A 6338-nucleotide genomic window follows, 5' to 3' on the forward strand; every position below is an offset into this window, starting at 1 on the left:
GGACAAATGAAGAGGTGTTGGAGAGGAGAGAAAGAAGGAGAAGGGAAGAGTTTTTGTTTGTTTTTTTGGTTTGTTCTGTTCTTGTCTTTGTTTATTTGCTTGTTTACTTGCTTTGTTTTGATTTTTTAAAAAATTTTCTTTGCGTGGGGGGGCACTGCAGGGTGAGGGGAGGATTTGAGGGACTGGGAGGTAAGTGGAATTAGAGTGCATGATGTGAAATTACCAAAGAATCAATAAAGAAATTATATTTTTGAAAAGAAAATTTACTAAGATAGTTCTAATTCAGGGTAATTCTAGCCAATGTCTTCCAGCTCATTTGCATATCCCTGACCTACCTGAGTGGTTGGGAACTCATTACCGACTGTGGTCGGGGCTTCAACTCCTCCCATCCGCATTGTGTTGGCTGGAGAGGCAGAGAAAGATTATAAATAAGAAGTACATTTGAAGAACCTGGAAAAATATTCGTTCCTGGCCAGGAGAAACTCGCCTTTCCTTAGTGGGCTTCCACCAAGCCTGCTTCCGGTGTGTATGTGCCATAGCACACATGTGGAGGTCAGAAACAGTCTTCACTATCAATCTTCGCTTCCCCTCCTGCCATGGTTGAGACAGGAGCTCTTGTCACTTGACACTGTGTACACCAGACCAGCTATCCCATGAGCCTCTGGGGCTTCTCTTGTCTCCCCGCCCTCCCCCCCCCCCCATCCTACTATGGGAGCACTGAAATTACATATAAAACTTGACATTAGTTGTACATATGCATATATATGTGCAATTAATGCCAACATATGTGTGTGTGTGTGCCTGTATGTGTGTGTATGTGTGTGTAATGTTTGTTTCTGACTGTGAATGACAGTTTAAAGTTTATTTAACTTTTGTATCATGTTCCTGGACTAAAACAAAACAAAACAAAACAAAACTCTTTACTTTTTTATCTGATCTTTGCCAACCTTACCTGTTAAACCCATTCTTTGACAGAAGAAGGTTATCCAAGTCTGTCATGTTAAAGCAAAATAATGCAAAATACCTGTAAATGAATGAGTCTTTCTCATCTATTCATCTCAGCTGTGTAGAAGTCTTTTAAAAAACAATTAATATGAAACATACAAAACACAAATATATAAGCCAAATAATTTCTCATTGTTCAAGCTTGATGGCCCAACCTTCACTCATATACCAATCCATCTACTCATTCATTCAAGCAGCTCTTGGCTGTGCTTGGCACATGGGTGAGTCAAGTCATTTTGCTGGCACAGTGTACCAAGGAGTGCTGTTTGTGCACTGGTGCTCTGTATTCTTCAGTTGTTGGATCCTGACTTCCTGAGACAGTAAGTGGATACCCAGTCACATTGTCACAGGTAATTACTTATGACCCTTAAGACCTCTGGCTTTATCAAAGAAGAATTTTAGAAAACCACATTTTTTCTCCTTCAGAGAACGTACAATATGCCCTGTAGTGATTCTCCCAAAGCTTTCTATCTAGGTTGGATTTGCACCAATTCAGTGTCCAAGCAGCTTCTAGGGAACACTGTTGATGATCTCTCTACCTTTACCACTCCTACCCTAAACCAGCTCTCCCAACTTTCCCTGTTTATTTTTTAAAATAATTTATTTATTTTATGTGCTTTGGTATTTTGCCTACATGTATGTCTGTGTGAGAGTGTCAGGTCCCCTAGAGCTGGAGTTAAAGATGGTTGTGAGCTGCCATGTGGTTGCTGGGAATTGAACCTGGGGCCTCTGGAAGAGCAGTCAATACTCTTAACCACTGGGCCATCTCTCCAGTTCCCAACTTTCCTGGTTTTGAGACCCACCTTTCATCCAGTTGCCTGAAGCAAAACTTCAAAGTTCTGTTTACACTTTCATCCCCACTGCTTCTGGTTCAGTCAATCAGGACCCCACATAATACTTCCCTCCCACATTTGTCCCCTCCTAAGATCACCTCCGTAGCTCAATCATGCATCTTAGAGTCTACTTGTATTCTGGAGACCTTTGTGGATGTGTAGTGGGTGATGTGCAGCACAATCTTGCCATTGAAATTTTCGTTATCAATTTGGGAACAAAATTTGATACCATTTTTATTCTCAAGGAATGCCAAGATCAATTGGCATGAACAACCAGTGTATAAAGAGCTACTCTCAGAATTTTATGGGAGAGAAGGGGCAGGACTGTCCCACTGCTCAGAGTGCTGTAGAAATTTGAACTGATCTCCCCCACTTTACCAAGTTTCCACAGCGTTTACATAATTAAATGCAAGCTCCTCACCCAGGCATTCAAATGCTTTTACAATATGGAATCAATCTAACTTTCCATGTTCATCTACCACTTTTCCTGGAAATATGGAGCCCATGCTCCAGCCAAATTTTTCCTCTGAGATCCCTGAAATTGCCTTCAAGTATTCTGTTCTCTAATCTCCTGCAGATCTCCGGTCTCTGTGCCTCTTGTCAAAATGCTGCTCAGACATCCATGCCTACTTGGAACGTTCCCTCTGCTTTCCTGCCTACCTGATGTGACCTCTGCTCTCAGTGCACAGAGCAGAGTTTCTGTGCTTTCTCACTCAGTTCACCCCCAGTGTTGCAGTTGGGTACATTTTGGGTTGCAGATATATGAAATATAGTGTGGATTACTTATCTTAGTTTACTAGGTGCTAAAAAGCATACAAGTGTAATAAATCAATGTGATGAGAAAGAGTTATTTTATGACTAGAAAACATGGAAGATTCAGGATGCTAGGACTAAGGTTGCCACTGGTTTGTAGTCCAGGCCTCCAAATTGATTTCACAGTCTTACTCCTGCCTATATGCTCCTATAAATTCCTGAATATAATTTCCTGGAAATATGGAGACATATTTACCTTATAGGATTAAACAAAGGCAAATATGGATTTGAGAATTCTTCAAAAGAAGTATATTGTTGATGGTACTGCCCATGATTAAGATGGGTATCTGTGGGATGTAAATATATTTACTAGTTTTAAAAATCTAAATGGCCGGGCGGTGGTGGCGCACGCCTTTAATCCCAGCACTCGGGAGGCAGAGCCAGGCGGATCTCTGTGAGTTCGAGGCCAGCCTGGGCTACCAAGTGAGTCCCAGGAAAGGCGCAAAGCTACACAGAGAAACCCTGTCTCGAAAAACAAAAAAAAAACAAAAACAAACAAACAAACAAAAACAAACAAAAAAAACAAACAAACAAACAAACAAAATAAAAATCTAAATGTATGATTCAAACTCTTGGATATCCGTGGCTGTACTATAGAACCTTTATGATTCTAAGAAATGAATTTTAATTTAAAGGACATCAGTCACTAACTAGCTCTGGCCTCCTGCTTATCTGTAGCATCAAATTCTAAAATTCCCGGTTGTGTCTTATTTCACTGACACAATATTAATATCTTGTATTCTTGAGTGGTGTCCCTTTCAACTGGGAGTGTCCCCTCATCAAAACCTCATTGTTCTACTAATGTGTGCCATCCATCAGTATTGTAACCAGGCTTCTAGATTCTTCTCATTTTCATTTTTCTATGACAGCCTTTTAGAGTTAAGGATGTATGTGTTTGTCTGCTTTGAGTTTGTTTTCTGCTTTTTAAAAAAATGGGTGTTTCTTTAATACCTCCAGGAAGCCTCTCCTTTCATGTCGCCTAGCCAATGATGGCTTAGCTGTAGTTAAGAAGAAAGCACCATCAGGGAAATGCAGAAGCAAGTGGTATTTAAAGAGTCACTGGGTGGTGCGGGTCCCATGCTAGACAGTTTGCATACCTAATCCCACACAATCTTCACAGTCAGCCCACCAAGTGGGTGTTATCATCCTCACTTTCTACTGGAGAAATGTGAGGCTCAGAGGATTAAGGTACTCTCCCAGGGAACACCTTGACTCCAATCTTGGTTTTATCCTTTGATGATTCCAAAGTCTGGATTCTTATTTTCTATGGTTCAACACCACCTAGATTTTAATTGAAAGGTCGTTCTTGAACTTGGCAGGTTGTGACAATGGGATTTTCTATTCTGATGCCCTCCTAAGACCTTAGTACAGCTCTCTGAGATTCCAGAGGATCAATGAATTGATTGGCCTTGGATAAAAATACACAAAGGAAAGTGGCTTTCTTATAAAATGTGCTTCAGTTATATTAAGATTTCTGCCAACAATGCTTTTTTCTTGATAAATTCTTTTATATTGATTTTTTTATATATGATTATTCTTGGTAGTATCAGTCAAAACAGTATGGTTTTCTTTAGTCAGATTGCATCTAGTCTATTGATTTGCACTTAGTTGGTTGATTCATGACTAAATTTTTCTATAAGGAGTTACCTTATTCACTATAAGGGCAATGTTCATGCTTCCTTAGACTTGCAATCATGTGTCCATAGATACAGTAAATAATGAGAGATATACTCAATTCTCTTTGACCTTTTGTTATTCAAAGCACAAAACACATAAGAAGGAAAACCAACTCAGGAAACATCTTACAGGCCCCCCTTTATTTTAGCAAATGGTTCCCCAACAGTGGTATGATTTGCTTTGTAGTATGTTTAGTGAGGTCTTTAATATCTATCCATGAAATGTCAGTAGCACACTTCCTTTATCTGGTGATTAAAAAAAAGTCTGTAAACATTTCGAGGCCTCCTACAGATATGAGTAACCAAGAGAGAAAAAAGAACCAAGACTTCTAACTCCACAATAAAACACAGACATAGTATTTGAGCCACACCTTAAAGAAAGCTGATAGGCTAGTGTTCAAGAATGGGGCTCATTTGACTAAATTTTCAGCATGAAATAAGATTAAAAGCCACTTTTCCTTGAACTTTATGTGATACAAACTAGACTGCAAATTAGGCACATTTTTGTCCACTTTAAGCACTTATGTGTGAATAACCTAGGCCAAGAATAAGAAAGGAGACTGCAGAGTATTGGCCTGCCACCCCAACCCCCAAATTAGACATTTTAATTGCATTAGAGAGAGTTGAGAATATAATTACTCTTGGTAGCATTAGTCAAAAAAGCTGTGATTTTTTTCTTTAGTTAGTTTGCATCATTTTGACTTAATTTGACTTAAAAAAGTTTCATTGTCCCAACCTTATTTTTCCATTTGAAGACATTCTTTTCTCATTTGATATCAAAATGGACTTTAGTAAGCCAAGTGCTTAATTACCACCCCCTGCAAAAAAACCCACCCATTCTGCCTAAATGTAGAAGTGGAAACAACTAGGTCTCTGAATTTTGACTAAGCTGTCAGAGGATTCTGTTTTTTCATCATAATTTGGGCAGACCCTTTGTTTTCTGCTGAAGTCTGCTCTTTGAGTGTGTAAGATGGATAATGAATGTGGTTTGAGGGCATTAATCTCATTTTTCATGGTAGTTGTTCTCAGTGTTTACATGCTCTGATAATAGGACTGCCCCACCAATTAGGGGATTATTCAGTTGCACTGTTTTTCCCCTTCTTTAAGCCTTCAACAAACTTTAAATACTAGAAACATATCTTTGGGTAGTGTTTTTGCCTTTGGGCAGGACTATCTCATTTAATCATTACAAGTCCCATGGGATAGATATTTTAATTCTCACAGCAAAGATAAAAATAAAAAGAGACTCAGCAAGTTCCAATATCATGACCAAAAAGCCAGTGTTTGTCCCCATGTCCTTTTTAAATGGGTGTTGGGCAGCTATAGTGTGTCAGACAAAGTTTAGGTCAAAGCTGTCCAGTAGGAATAGAGTATCACCTACATACATTATTTTAAATTTTTAGTAGTCTTGTTAAAATCACAGGGAGAGGCAGCTAAAATTAATTTAAATAATATTTCACTTAGCCTGGCATATGAAAGAGATTATTATTTCCACAAATAATCAATATAAAAATTATTAATGAGTTCTCATGCATCCCTTTTCAGTTTCAAAAATTACGGTGCATTGGAAAGATTACAGTACATCCCGGTCAGAGCAGCTGTCCCTAATAGCTCCATGTAGCTGTGTTTCATGCACGACTTTGGGTACCACATCTGTAGACATCAGAGATGTGCAAGTGTCCAGGAAAAAACTCTGTGTTGACATCAAACTTAGCCTCCAGTGCAAGAACCCCAGTGCAACCAACCACTTGGAGGTTGTGTAATTAAGCTTGTGCTTTCTAACTGAACATTGTGTTCGCCTGGTTTCCTCAGGAGCCTTGATGTGCTGTAGGGTGAGTCTTGGCAAAGGCAGAAAAGTTTTGCTTCATATTCTCCTTGTTCATCTCTCCTTTCTCAATCTATCTTCTCCTGTCTCCATGTCCCATATGTGATGGAGCCTTCCTCTCAACTGAATATCCAACCAGTGGCATAGATCCATACTTGGATCTAGCTTAGATGGAAATAGTACAAA

Source organism: Peromyscus eremicus, chromosome 13, assembly GCF_949786415.1.
Source record: "Peromyscus eremicus chromosome 13, PerEre_H2_v1, whole genome shotgun sequence".
In the NCBI taxonomy this organism is placed as follows: domain Eukaryota; kingdom Metazoa; phylum Chordata; class Mammalia; order Rodentia; family Cricetidae; genus Peromyscus; species Peromyscus eremicus.